Raw genomic sequence first — 15963 nt, forward strand, 5'->3', positions numbered from 1 at the left:
ATTAGCAATACAGTATGGGGACAGAGGCCTAGAAACATTGCCTATATCTAGAAAAGGAGGTTAAATAGTGACCATAGAGAAGCATTCCTAGCTAAACTAAAGCCTAACCATTATTAATTAAGACTAGGCTTTTGACTTGTACCTTTAATATATGGTGCAGACCATTTCTGCCAGGATTTCCACTTAGGGAAAGTCAAGCAGCAAAGTAGCAAAGATGCAACAAATCTGCATGGTGGAGAAAAGTGACAAAGATCAGATGAAGTACTGTTTGTGCATGATCCAAATGAATTTCAAGTGTATACTGGAACTTCCCAAAGAAGGTGCGTGGCCTAACCGCATTCAGCTTCACTTTATTTATAGAGCATACCAGTCTATCATACCTAGCTACTGAGAGTGTGTGACAGCAAAATATTATTATTATTATTATTATTATTATTATTAACATGTATTTATAAAGCACCATATTCCTCAGCGCTGTTCAATAAATGGGTTTATAGGGCCCTGCCCAAAAGAGCTTACAATCTATAAATGTTACCCACTTTCTGCTCAGCAGTGATTAACTTAAATTTCACTATATATTAGATTGCTCGTTCAATTCCAGGGAAGCAGAGCTTATTTGAATGTAGGTAAATATTCACATGCTGACTATGCCTAAAGTTTATGGAGGTGGGGGCTACTGTCACTATAGAACCAAATCCCGGGGTAAATTTTATAGGAGAGAAATGCTATATTTAAAAAGAACTACATGGCCCACTATAGGTTATCCAAAACTGTTGAGATGTTGATTCATTTGGATCCATTTTTAATTTCTAAATAAGTTTTGGTTTTAATTTAAATCAAATCTGCCTCTTGTGACAAATATTCAGTGGCCAATGGGTCCTGTTTATTTTCATGATTTTAGCAAACTGACATGCCACAAAGGAAGCCTGGATTAGCTTGCAGCAGATATCTGCACTGCAGGAGGCAGCCCATAGTGGTTATGAGGTGGAACAGTGCAGCTCTGATACATCACTAGTGTCCATATTATCACACGGTTTCCTGTAATTGCCCTTCATGTATTCCCTCCAAATGCCAATTGTGGCTAGCTGCCCATACAGTGCTTCAGTATCATTACTGGTAACTGACAAGGCAATACCCACAAGTACCTCAGAGAGGGGATTGTGTGCTGCTTTTACTGAAGGTTTTCCGATCTGTAGACAGAGGTCAATTATATGGACATGTATTAATTTTTTTTTCCCTCTGTATTATTATGCTATAGCAATGTTTGTGTCATGAATGGCAAATAAGAGGTTTCCTAGTTTGTGCAAGGGCACAACAATTACTGGGGTGCCCGGTGTGACAGGCATATTATGTGATGTTCATGTTAAATTAGTTAAACAAAATTTGGGTCAGTCTAGCAGTGGATCAGCAGTGATTTGTTACCCAAATAGTGCACGACACAGATCTTTTCATGAATTACCCTAAACTGAATTTTGATGTTGCATCCTTACCTGTGCATATTCTATAGATAAGTCCCCTGTTCCATGTATTGCTCCAATCCCAGAAACATTCAGTAGATCAAGCCCACGTTCACACTTTGCTTTCTATCCTGAATACATTAGTTTACACTTTTCCTATCGTCAGCCAACGGGGAAATCAGAGCTGGGAAAAAGCTGTCAAAATCAGGTCACATTTATCCCATCATTTTGCACCATTGAAAAGCGGATGTTTCTGTACAGTGATGCTTATAATTAACCTGCTGAGCAATGTGCACAAAGCAGTAATATGCTTCATTCTGTATAAAGGCTTGTCCGTAAAGATACAGCAACAAAGCCAGGGAAAGCTGTGACTCTCGAGAGCACTCAGTGAATAGGAGACAGGCAGGGAAGGGCTTTGCATTTGTTAGCAAACGAACAGCTTCATTGTCTTACAAGGCTAGGGATGTACCAGGTCTGATACTACGCGCTCATCCCCACATCACGCAACGCAGTGGGAGCCTATTAGTCCCACAACACAGTGGGAGCCTATTAGTCATCTTTATAATATTCAACCCTTTACTCACATACATACTATCATACTATTCCATGTTGCTGTTTACTATACAAATTTACAAGTGACTTTAAAAAAAAACAAAAAAAACAACATCCCTGTACCCATTGTTTATAAAAACTTGTTTTTAGGTGGTGTACCGAGTGCACTAAATTCAAAGTGTACAGAAATGTCCTAACTGCTTTGTGGTCCCTACCTGTCAGTGAACTACAAGCATTTGCTATCAGAGGAAACTGGGAGTTGTAGTTTAATAACAGCTGCAGAACAGCAGTAAAGTCAAATCCCTGGTACAATAAACCCCCTAGTACTTTAGTACATTAGCATCCTTTAGGAAGTGAAAACCTTTAATAGGAACAACAGCCGTTCCCTGGCTAAATGTGCCAGATTTGTGTTAAAAAAAAACAAATTTCCACTTACCGTGTCTTTGTTAGGATCCCATTTGGCATCTTCAGTATCATTCGCTCCCCACATTATAATCCCTCATTCACAGCATGAACCCTTTGCCCTTGAAAAGCTCTTGCAATCTGCTCCCCAGCACTATCCCAGTGTGATGAAGACTGCAGCATAGGATGTCATCCAAAATGCACATTCCTGCCCTGCATATACCTCTGCTTAATCTGCTTTTGCAGCTTTTACTAGCTCCCAACAGTGTTGCAATCAATCAGCCATCACATGATCCCTCCGTACTAGGCTCCTGAGATTTCCTTAAAGGTATAGCATCCTATTAGGGTTGGAGCATTAACCTGCAGAGGCAAGGGGGAGTGTAAACATTGTTACACTCATGGTTTAATCGATGAGCTTCCTTATAAGGTAGAAGAGTAGCAACTGTAAAATAAGGTTGGCAAAAATATACAGTGAGTGTTGTCTTCTCATTTTCTTTGTCAGATTATACTGGGCTTGTAATGATTTTATTGTTTTAGCAGAATGAAAAATGTATTGTGTTAGAGGTGGCTGGGGATTTATTATTTTTAGCAAAATGAAGCTGCATTACACGCTGTATCCCACCAGCTTGTTCTTTAGTCATATACATTTATATCACATACTGATTAGTTCATTCCTTTGTCCAACAATACTTACAAACAATATAATTGCTAAAGGTAGGTCCATGCAACTTTGTCACTCTTCCTTACCACTACTTGAGATCTGACTGTTATTTTTTTTTTCTCCTTTAGTTATATATCCCTAACATATCCAAGATTATACATCATTCTCATCAGTCCCTGCCCCAGCAGAGCTTACAGTCTGTCACATACACTTACCATGGTCAATTTTATCAAGAACCAACTATATGTTATGGAGTATTGGAGAACACCCCCCCCCCCCCCCAGGCATAGGGAGAACATACCTATTCCTCGCAGACAGTACCACTGACTAGAATAGATGCAAAGTACAGTGTTCATGCACCCACACAAAAGATCCCATAAAAATTTAATTTTATATAGCTCCTTCTTCCCTACTCAGTTTTATTAAACTGTTGATTTTTAGATTTTTAGACCACTAATATACAGATTTTCGTCATACCCTATATTGTGACTAAAGTAGGAGGGGCATAATATATCAGTAATTAAGCAAATGAGCTGCAAAGATGTGGTAAAATAATAAATTGACGCCATACACTATGTGCGTGTAAATATGTGTGCGTAGTGAGTGCCTTTTTGTCTAGCAGTAGCTGGGTGTGTAGATTCACACAAAATAAGAGTAAGGGTTAAACAACACATGCACTTTTGATCAGATTTTGTGGGTCAGATTTTATCCGATCTTGTCATGCAACACCTCGCACAAAATTTTGTAGGATCCTAAAAAATATGATTTCTACTAGGCTGTATTAAAATGTTGGATCAGAAAAAGTCAGGGGTTTTCTTTTGTTCATGCGTCTACAGCCGACAGTCATTGTGTTCAATGAGAAAAAAGTTACATATCACATCAGATTTTTTTTGACTCACACGACTATATTCAACTTGTTGGATGATTTCTGTCCGACACCATCCGACAAAATCGCTTGTGGAGTTTAGCTTTAAAATGCATACGATTACTGGTGGGTTGGAACCAAATATTGGATCCCTATGCTTATTAGGGTGGATCTCAATGACCCCCTTTAAAAAAGTGAAATGTTCTGCTACAATAGAAAATAGAGGTTAAAACCTAAACCTTAAACTCTAAACCAGTATTCTGCAAAGCAGGCTACTAGGCATAGTTTGGATCCTCTCAAAATAAGGTTAAAGGTCCCCATACACGGGCCGATTCTAGCTGCCGATATCCGTCCCTTAGACCGATTCGCCTGAAATCAGCCAGATCTCGATCAGGCAGGTTTAAAAATCTAGTCGGATCGGGGACCGCACCGGCTCGTTTATATGGTCCCCAAACCGACTTACCTATACCCGTTGTTATAGGTTGTTATAATTTGATCGTTTGGCCCTGCCCAACCGTAGGTGGGGGATATCGGGAGAAGATCCGCTTGCTTGGCGACATTGGGGTGTACAATAGGATTGTTTTGCCTCCAATAATGATTAATTATATCTTAATTGGGATCAAGTACAAGGTATTTTGGTAAAATGGGAATTATTTCCTTAGAATGGAGTCTATATGAGAGATGGCCTTTCCATAATTTGGAACTTTCTGGATAATGGTTCAGAAAAAGAAAAAAATACTTTTAGTAGTACTATGATGCCATGTATTGCCTAACTGCTATATGTAAGAAGGCAAACTATTGAGAATAAAAAATGTAATCCCTTCATCAGGCATGATGTTTCTAATTTCTGAAACAGTAGCTGAAGATATATACTCACAGAGACACAATAGGGTGCAGCTACATCAAAGTAGGAATGTGACATGGACATGTGAAATGAAAACCAGATAAAAGAGAACTGAAAAAGGATAAGATAAGAATCTCTTGTTTATCCTAAAAGCACTTGGGGACCAAATATATAGTCTGAACACTCAGTAGGGACTGCGCTGTCTGGCCCTTTGAAGTATCCATGGTCCGCATGGGCAAGGGGAGGGGGGAATCCCTTGGATATATGCAGCCTAGGGGTTAAAAGTCATAATTGCACATTAAACTTTTATCCTTTTTTAAGCCACTGTGCAGGGTATCATTTTTTCATACATTTTTATTCCCCCACTTTCTGTCCCTCTGTGAGTTACAGATTACATTAGTACAGTGACCCTGAGCTCACTAATTCTGTGGTTGGCACTGTAAATCTGTGCACTTCCATTCCGTGTCAGAGCATCTGTCCTGTTTCCCCAACATACCGTCCTGTAGTGGGACATTTCAGGCTCATAAATAAGTAGATAACATTTGGTGAGTGACAGAAGAATGAGCCCTGTACCCAGTTTTCCATTTGGGAATGTGGTACCCTGCATCCTGTGTCCACAAGGGAAAGGACAGCTGTCAGTTGGGGCTTCCAGCAAACTCCAAACAACAAGCCGCTTAAGGTTTGGGGGCTGTTTGTATGAGAGCAAGGGCAGGTCCAGGAATATATTTTGCAGCCTTTAATCTCTCTGGAGTATCGTTTGCAGTTCCTTTGAGGTTTTCCTTAGGACTCCCTGGTGCGGGTTTTAGGTAAAGACTAGGGGTACACAATTGTCCTTGTATTTTAGATGATCCCCGCCTCAGGATTCTGCTTGCTTTTTTAATTTGTTTATCAATAGGCCTGGGTTTGTATCCCTGGTTAATAAAGGATAGGTTCTGGTAAATGTTTTGCGTCTTCAAAGCAGATACGGTTGTATCTTATACTATGGAGTCTTTTATGTGTTTGGGGTGAAAGCTATCCCTAAAGGTGGCCATATACAGTAGGATTCACTTGTTTGGCAAGGTTGCCAAACGAGCAACCCCAATATGCCCACCTTGGATGGGCTATATTGTGCCAAATGGTCTCATTACAATAAAGGGGATATGAAAAGTGGGAGCGACAACCACATAAATGAGCTGATGCAATCCTCAATCCAACAGGAAAATCAAGCCTGCCTTATCATCATCTGGATGCTTTTTGGCCATTTGGATGATTACCGGTTGGAGGGTCCAGTACACAGGTAGATAAGGTTCTGAATCACCCGAACTGGCAGCTTAAATCTGCCTGTTTATTGCTACCTTTAGGAGTAGAGCTGGGCGGTATGACCAAAAATTTATATCACGGTATATATCGGTGTCACGATGATTAGGTGTTAACCCCATTTCCTAATAAATTAGAGAATAATTACTGCAGTATTGAAAATCAGAGTCAGGCAAGCGAAGGATCGGCAACAGAAAGTTGTAAGGTAAATCAGGCAGGCTTAGTTTCCCAGGCAAGGCCACAGACAACACACAGGAGGAGGTGTTTGATAGCTTTAAATACCCCCCACGCACGCGCAGAACCGGCGCCGTCAGCGCGTCACAGACATGCACGCTTTGACATGTACGTGCGCTTTGACGCACGCGCACCTGGACGCATGTGCGCAATGTACCGCGGACAACGGGACACGCACGCAAGTAGGAGCGAGAGACCGGCCCGCACGGGTGAATACCCTGACACCCCGGTATTGTGGTATCTGAAAAATGAATATAGTTTTTAAAAAAAAACACCGGTATTCGGTATTAAACGGTATATCGCCCAGCCCTATTTAGGAGGATCGGTGAGTTGTTTTGTAAGGGGACTTCCCCCCATGTCCATGTGAATCATGGATGCTTCAAAGGGCCTGACAGCATCAAATGACCACAGCACATGTCCCTACTGAATATTCAGACTATACATTTGGTACCCAAGTGCTTTCAGGATAAATCTTGTAGCTGTTCTTTGTTATCTACTTTTTATTTCCCATGGCCATGTCACATTCCTACTTTGGTATAACTGCATCCGATTGCGTCTCTGTGAGTACATATATTCAGCTAATGTTCAAGAAAATGTAACATCATGCCTGATGAAAAGAGGCAATTTTTTTCTTGACAGTTTGGCCATTAAACAGTATCACATTGCCACAAAATGTATGTTTGTCTTTTTATGATATATAATAATACACTGCTATATAATGCACACTGTAAGATTTGATCAGTGAAGTGATACCCCAATGACACAAGCCGGGAAGGTTGCCAATAATCCAGAAACCCTTTTAGTTTAGTTCACAATGTAATCCGTAGGTGCCTTTGTCAAAGAAACAGTTATATAATGAATGCCTTTAGTTACTCAGTGCTTTTTCAGCAGTATTTATATCAAAGGTGCCTGAGATTCATTAATCAAACAAGTGACATTGCACTCACATCTTGTTACATATTGAGAGCTTTTTAAAAATCAAAATGGCTGCCTAATAGGCTCATTATTATTCTACAGAATTGATAGTATAGACACATGAAAGACTCCTTTTATTATTACATTTATTACGGCAGTTTTGTATTGCAGTACTATCCCTTTTATGTCATCATTCTTTTTGTATGTTACTTTCTTTAATGCGTGCATTCAGATAAGTTGCATTTGTTCTACTGATGCCAGGTTTTTAATAACTGTTTGTAATTATTTAATGCATTTGTGACATCCATCCTGTGTTTAAATGCAATATTTTTTCATGCTGCAAAACTTTGGGTTCATTGTTCTGTATAACACACAAGTTTCAGTAAAGTCAAGTCACACAAATTACATTACTAAGCACCAATTATAAGTGATGGCATCACTATGCACAGTTTACAAGGATATAATTTACAGGATTTTCATGGCTCTTGTGTGTATAGATGTATATAATACACAATATCCTGTAAACTATAGCCTTATAAATGGAGCTTAGTGATGTCATTGTTTATAATCAGTGCTTAGTAATATAATCTGTGTGACATGACTCACTGAAACCTGTCTATTATAAAAAATAATTTACAATTACAATTTAATAATACATCCTGTTGTAAAAAATAGTATATTAGAAGTCTTGCAATATCCTTATATAGCACAGTAGGGGGTATGTTATTCCCTGTATATTTTATAGGTTATTTAAACTTTTTCTGTTATGTTTAAGCATTTTTTCCCAAGTTATCACCCTAACTGGTGCCCCCACCCAGTAACTGCTCTAAGACCCTTTAGGGATACCAGCCCCATAGTTTGGAACCACTGCTACAGATTAATATGGGAAAAGGTAACAAAGGGAAAGAAACATATTGACAGCAGCTTTTTCTCTGCCTGATGACAGTAGAAGCCAAAACACCAAGTCAAACAGCCTGGTGTGATCCATACATTCAAAGGCATTTGTTGATTTTCCTATCGCCTCCACTTTTATTTGTAAGTAAATCATCAGACTGCAGGGTTATGATGCAAAGTAGGAATATGCAAGGGGTTATAACTTCTTTAAAATTATTGTTTTTCCCCCAAGCTGCTATGTTTGACTAAACTGTATGTATGGGTTGCCATTGGTGTGAATGGAAGGGTGGAGCGGTTAAGTACTCCCTTGCAGTTTATTCCATTTTCCCAAATCCAAAACAGAAAAAGAAGGATTTGTCTGGCATTGGCCTCTGGCCTGTATAGTGATATTGGATCATCAACATGTGGTTTTTCACGGTGAGGGCAGTGAGGTTATGGAATGCCCTTCCTAGTGATGTGGTAATGGCAGATTCTGTTAATGCCTTTAAGAGGGGCCTGGATGAGTTCTTGATCAATCAGAATATCCAAGGCTATTGTGATACTAATATCTACAGTTAGTACTAGTGGTTGTATTTATAGTTTATGTATGTGAGTGTATAGATTGGTAGGTGTGGGTTAGGTGTGCTGGGTTTACTTGGATGGGTTGAACTTGATGGACACTGGTCTTTTTTCAACCCTATGTAACTATGTAACATTCCCAGTATCAAACTGAGCCCAGCAGCATGTCCGTAACCTCTGCCTTCGCTCACAAGTCTGTAGAACTAAACCTTGGCTCTATTCATGGACAGAAGTCACTTTTAGCTGCCGAAGATAAAATGAGCTGTTTATGTCTCTGTATAATATTAACTTCATTAATTGTGCTTATATCAACCCTCTATGTTATGCAGCTAATGTTTTTTCAACAAATTTAGGAAAACCATTTTCATATTCCTCCTTCTGCAGACAAATAAATTTCTTCTCTTCCAATCTGCAGAACCAGGGTAATTTATTCAGCTCTCTTCAGTCTCTGCCCATCTTTTTCGGTGTGTTTATACTGTATGTATGCAATGGTGAATAATTAATTTGCAGTCATTTGGACACCACTGCTGCTGTGTGCATACTTGCCCAACAGCTAGCTCCCCCCCTCAGTGGGATTCCACTTTGCTGTCTTCTGCATTTTCTTAATGCAACACTGACTCTCATTAACACCAACACTACAATAATCTTCCTATTTTTAACAATATATTTTACATGAAGAGATTGGTCACAGTTCTGTATAATTTATATAATACATCTGTATGCCTGATACACAGGTGGATGGGGGGGATGGGCATGTTTATACAGAGCTGATTATTTGATTCCAGGGGAGAAGGGATTTTCTTACAAGTCATATGTATCCCCATAGCTTTATATCAATGGATCAAGGTGTTTTGGTCAACGCAGTTTTCTCTGAAGGGGTCATGGTATGGACAGACCTCATCCAGTCCAATAATAAAAGCATTAAATATATTTTGAGGTAGGTTTTACCCAGTTTACCAGAAGAGTTTAATTCAAAAATAAAAAGCTTCAGTGAAGGCAATGACAATCAAGGTTTTTTTTGGTCTTCGTGATTCTCATAAACAAAGGGCCCAGGACTAGTGAGTAACACCAAAAATGTAGTGATAATGAATGCCACGTGTCATAAATCTTTCTTAAAAGGGACCTTCCTTAAAAGGGATTGGGCATAACTCTGAGGCTTAGGAGCTAATTCCGTTCATCAGCCCCACCCTGTGGCCACTGCACTAGAACATTAAGATAGTTCCTTGTTTTACAAAAAGATTCTTATATAGAATTACTCTGTATAGTTCAAGAAATAACAAAAAACATACATTATTAAATATTGTGAATAGAAGCTGTCACTACCAAAAAAATTTAATATTGCATCTATCGTGTTCTTTAAAACTCAATTGTTCCAACAACTTGTATGCAGAACATGATGTGAGGTCTCCTAGGGACACAGAGAAGTTGCATTGTGCTAATATTTTAATACAACCCCAACTGCATCCAGACATACACGATTGTGCTGAGAAGGGGGTTGCTACATAGCAATTTACTTGGGAATTCATATCTCAAGCAGAAGAAGTAATCTAGAAATCACCAGGATTTCACGAACTCACAATCCAATCAAATGTCAGTGTATTCGCTCATCACTGGATGCAATTCTAAATTAGTTAGTATAGGGCGCTAAGCATAGAACATACACTGAAATTGAGATTTTTTTTAGGGGCATCTAGAACAGTTGTACCAAGTGCGCAAGGTGTAATTTACAGACTTACAATACTTAATGTAATTTCAGTGCAAGTTCTCTGAGTCTTTGGGTGGACACTTTTTGAACAGTTAGGATCACTGCTATTACATTTCAAAATGAGAAATAAATGGCAATTTACTGTTACAGGTATATGGGATGAATACATATGGTAGAATGGTAGTACATATAAGCCCAGTATACCCCTTGTTCAACAGAGGTTTATTGAACTGGGCTTGTGCTGAACATGCTTTTTGCTTATTGTTTTAATTAAGGCTACTCCATGATCCTTTCAATGTAGATAATTAAATTACCTGTGGATAGATAATCCCCCTGCATATTGTAATCCTGCTAACAAAACATTTACAGCAAAGGGAAAAGCGAGGGACTATCTAGCTCGCATGGACCAAACATGGAGTAGCCTTAACTTCCCTGTTTGCTCTATATAGCCCAAAAAATAACAAAAAACCTTAAGGGCTCTGGCACACGAGGGAGGTACACGGGAAGATAAGTTGCCGCGACAAATCTCCCTTGTTGTGGGCGACTAAACTCCCCGATATGACATCCCACCGGCGAATATGTTTTCGCCGGTGGGATGTCATATCAGGGAGTTTAGTCGCCCGCAACAAGGGAGATTTGTCGCAGCCGACTAATCTCCCCGTGTACCAGAGCTCTAACTCTGCTGCTGTATAATGTGCAGTTGCACCTATTGATGCTAAGATCAGACATGCTCCCAGTGAATTAGATGGAAATGCTATTTTGAACATGCAATCTGGAATTGATACAACCCTGATGGTAGATTCAACATGCACCTAATTTGCACAAAACAAGGGTAATAGCATCTTTGTTGACTCATTGGGCGCAATTACAGCTGACACAACTTAAATTGCTACCACAATTACACTGGAATTAAGTGAAAACATTTGCATTATGAGTACAAAAACCATGAGGAATTGTGTCTGAAATTGCACTTTGCACTCTGCACTTGCATTAATAAATGACGCCTATAAATGCTCTACCTCAAAACTTGTGAGATCTGCTGTCAATATAATTAAATCATGTAGATGGGTTTTAAATCTATTTAACCCTTTCTGTGCAACAGCTGGTTTTAGCTGAATATTGCCATGTAAACAAATGTGCATTATTGTTACAGGTTTACTGAGTGAGTGGCATAATTTATTGACAGATAATTCAACTCTTGCCTAATTTCATTAATTCAAACATGATAAAAGTTTTCCAGTACTGGGTTAACACGTGGATGAGTAGATAATCTGCTTTGATTCTCTAATGACTGGAATAAATTCATTCGTTTGAACTGAGTCCTTGCCTCATAGGTGTGTCTCTTACACGTAAGGAGTGTAATGGCAGGATTATGTGCATCCAAATTTTGAGAATTATTGTTAAACCAGGCTCGACTTTCAGTAACTAGCCTAACAGTATCATTTAGTGACAGGGTAAACAGTCAGTTATTAGATGGGATCTTCCTCAGGGATTAGTACGAGAGTCCTGATGGAATCATTACAGTACTTTACATCAAAAGGTGAATCTAATGCTGGATATTGGATTAAGGTTTAAAGTGATAACAGCCTTTGGCTGAGATGACAGATGGGGCGCTTTGTCACCTGCAGCAGAGGTGCCATCACCCTAAGAGATGCTGTAGCCAAAACTTGCAACTCTCCATACAGTGCCATCGATTTCTTACTATACTGCAGGTTTCTTTTGTGTGTGTGTGTGTGGCAGAGTGGTGACTCTTGTCTAAATACACCATAGACGACACAGGTTATTGGTTGCTCCACTGCATTGGCCTGCATTTCTACCAAGGAACTAGACATATCTGCCCTGGGGCCATTCCATCCACATTTGTGCCCAAGAGCATTAAATATGGTCCTGTGTCATGATCTGTCACGCATTCTACTATCAGCTCATCATAGGCAGATAACAATAAAGGTTTAGGGAGGCTCAGGCCTAGTCTCCCTAAAAAGAGACCCACTGCCATATATGACTATTTAGTTCAATCAGTTATGTCCTCCTCTGCAGCTCATATGTGTCATCTTAATATGTACTGTACATATGGAGTTAATGGAGTTTATTACAGCTGTTGCAATTATCTAATATGAGTACTAGTTACAGTCCCTTACAAAGTAAGGGAATAATTTATTATAAGTAAGGTAATAAATTATTTGATTAAAATTGATGGGAGACAGGCTTTCCGTAATTCGGAGCTTTCTGGATAACGGGTTTCCGGATAAGGGATCCCATACCTGTATAAGGAATTTTTCACACGTGTGCACAACCTGAACAGACAAGATTATTTTCGGTTTTCAATTTGCCACGTTAAGGCTTAAATAATTAATCAGCCTGGCTGAAATAACCTCTGGGTTTTGAGTACCATTTCTTGTGTAATCTAGATATATTGTTGTTCTTCTTATCAATTCTGGATCTGTAAGAGGATGAGGATCTATAATTTCAAGTGGGTTATGCAAATCCACAGCAAGACAAAATATTTGTGCAGTGACAAAAAGAGACATTCTATTTATCAATAGCAGCACATGGCCAGGCAATGGTAAAGAGAGAATCATACCTGAGCCTTCTGCTTCACTGGTGCTTTCAGCTTATAGCCCAACATCAACCCAGTTCCAAGTGAAGAAGGAGGTTGTCAGATGAGACCTGAATAAAGCAGTTGAGAAAACGTTGCACTTTCATGCTTTGAAGGTTACGTAATAAATGGTGCAAAGTTTGCTACATGTCTAGTCAGCTATAGAATCAGCAAGTAGCATTTGCTGGATACCTGTTTAAAAGCAAGCCAATCTAATTGGTTGCTATGGATTACTACTACTACTCGGCAAACCTTGACTCTTTCATGCCTTCCACCGCAAAGGAATGCGGCCCAGGCTTCACTATGTGTGTGTATTTATTGCCCCGACTAGAACTACCAAATGCAAGTAGAACAGAACTTGATGCCTTGCAAAGATAGCTCTTAGCCCATGTAAGGAAAATGATGGACCATTGAAGGTGACCAGTAAGATATATGATGTATTCTTTGAGTACAGTTTTTGGAGGAGTGTAGTTGTATAATGTAAATTACAATTAACACCAACTAGTCAAAATGCCTTGTTTTGAAAATATATTGCAATTTCAGTGAAGGCCTTACTAGTCCCTTTATGCACCTTGAACCCTGCACTGTTCTCAGGTTCCTTGTCGAAGTATATTACATTAGCAAAAATATCAGGATATATTTTTAGCCAAAAAAAAAATGGATAAGAATCTGTCTTTACTTGGAACACACACATGGAACACATGCTTTTTTGTCTGTTGGAAAACATCCTCAACTGTTACTAAAGAGTTCCAAACATTCTCTGAAAGCATTGTCATCAGAAGAACTTTACTTATGCAGAGTGATTGTTTTGTGTGTGATCGGGGAAACAATCCTAACATCACCATGTGCAATGAACAAGCATTAACTTAAGTAGCGTAGTATTATTGCCATTTCTGGGTACCTTTAAGCTACAATATAGAATGATATTCTTGTCAACAATTTGGGGAAGGCCCTTTCCTGGCAATAATGCCACCATGTATAAGCGGGGCTTATACAGAATGGGTTTTCTGAGATGGGAGTGGCTTGAAGAACTTGACTGACCTGCACAGATCACTGACCTCAACATAACTAAAGAGCTATGGATCTGTATTGGAACTCTGACTGTATGTTAGATATTAACCCCAATATGCATGCCCAACCTTACAAATAACAATGTTTCAAAATATAGTAGAAAACCTTCCTAGAAGAGCAGAGGCTGTTACAGCAGCAAGGAGAGGACAATCATACTATTCAAAGTTTTGATTTGGGAATGAGATGTTGGACTGGCTGATGTCTGAATACTTTTGTCCATATAGTTTTTCAGCTCTCTCCCCCTGCTTGCTGTTGTTTCAAATACCCTAGCAACTAGCCATTGGGTACCTGAAGAGAAAGATAGCTGATATAACAATAATCATATAAATAATTTGGCTTCTGGATTTAAGAGCTTTTTAATTACAGAGATCAGTGACCCAAGAGCTGGGAGGTATTCTAAATTTCATTCTGGGAAAGATGCAGTTGAGGTAAAATGGCCCTTTGGTTGCATTTGCAGCTGCTCTTTAATTTGTACCCTAAGACATTTATATTACAAATACTCCCTGCTTCCCTCTCCTCCAAGGACAAATAAAATGAAAAGCAAAAACAATTTTATTTCAACATCCCTGTGCATAGCCAGATTACACTATACAGGTATCGGATCCCTTATCCGGAAACCCATTATCCAGAAAGCTCCGAATTACGGAATGCCCGTGTCCCATAGACTCCATTTTAAGCAAATGATTCAGAATTTTAAAACTGATTTCCTTTTTCTATGTAGAAATAAAACAGAACATTGTAATTGATTCCAACTAAGATATATAAATCCTTATTGGATGCAAAACAATCCTATTGGGTTTAACTAATGTTTTATTGATTTTTTAGTGGACTTAAGGTATTGAGATCCAAATTACGGAAAGACCCCTTATCCGGAATACCCTTGGTCCCGAGCATTCTGGATAATGGGTCCTATACCTGTATATACATTTGTCAGATAAATGTAAGGTCAGCCATTGTATAGCAACCTTAGACCTAGCAGAATCAATTAGAAGAGTGAATGTGATAACAAAACTAATCAAGGTTAAGGCAATAACTCCACAACAGTTTTAAAACATGAGGTTTTTTTTTTAGTTGGTGCTAATAATACACCTTATTCCTATGCTTTCATGCTGTGTTGGTCTAGCCTTATTTATTCTGCCTGATGTAGTAGGACCCAGAAATAAAGCTTATCTTTAAACAGTATGCCTGTAACCAGAACACTAGTTTAGTGCTCTGCAATAGATGACTGATTTTTATTGCCATACCAAGCAACTTATCACAACATAAAGCATAGTTAGCATTTTTTTCCATCTAGATGGTTACCCTTCATATTAAAGTAATGCCTTTCTTTTGCATATTACTGATTCTTTTTGTGTTTACTAAAATACATATCTAATGCTAATTAATCTAATACACCAACTTCATTTACTAATGCAAGTGCATTTACAGAGGTACTGATGGACTGAGTGCAATTACATGCAAAGTAATTGAAGAGGTGCTACGTTCAGGGTTCCCACAGAAGTACAAATGCAACTGACACGCTCTACTAAGCAAGCACATGGTTTAGTGTTGATAGGTGCAAGGTTAGGCACTTAGGTAGAAATACCATAAATGCAAGTTATACACGTAGGGGCACATTCATCAAAGTACGACAGGTCCGAATACAAAAATTTTGTATTTTTTTTAAAGGTTACAACTTTCATACTTTGCGAGAAAAAGTGCAGCAAAAGAGCTCGACGAAATCGTATTGTCGTATTTTAAGATACAAATTTTTCGTACTTTAAAAAGCACAATGCTGGGGTTCATTTGTCAGGGTTGAATTGATAGACTTTGGTCTTTTTTCAACCCAACTTAACTGTGTAACATTAGGTTGCAGTGTGCACTACTTAGCAGGTGCCCACAATGACACTTATGATGCAGATTTTGCTTTAAAG

At 38.9% G+C, this 15963-nt stretch overlaps 1 protein-coding gene across 1 annotated transcript in view; it reads right to left on the reverse strand.

The window, feature by feature from the left end:
- adora1 (adenosine A1 receptor) overlaps positions 1-2630 on the reverse strand; it is a gene marked incomplete at its 5' end in the record, with an annotated part of 29887 nt that extends 27257 nt beyond the window's left edge. Inside the window, 1 exon segment of the mRNA NM_001113069.1 lies at positions 2446-2630.
- Between the last annotated feature and the right edge of the window lie 13333 nt (positions 2631-15963).

Source organism: Xenopus tropicalis, chromosome 2, assembly GCF_000004195.4.
Source record: "Xenopus tropicalis strain Nigerian chromosome 2, UCB_Xtro_10.0, whole genome shotgun sequence".
NCBI classification, from domain to species: domain Eukaryota; kingdom Metazoa; phylum Chordata; class Amphibia; order Anura; family Pipidae; genus Xenopus; species Xenopus tropicalis.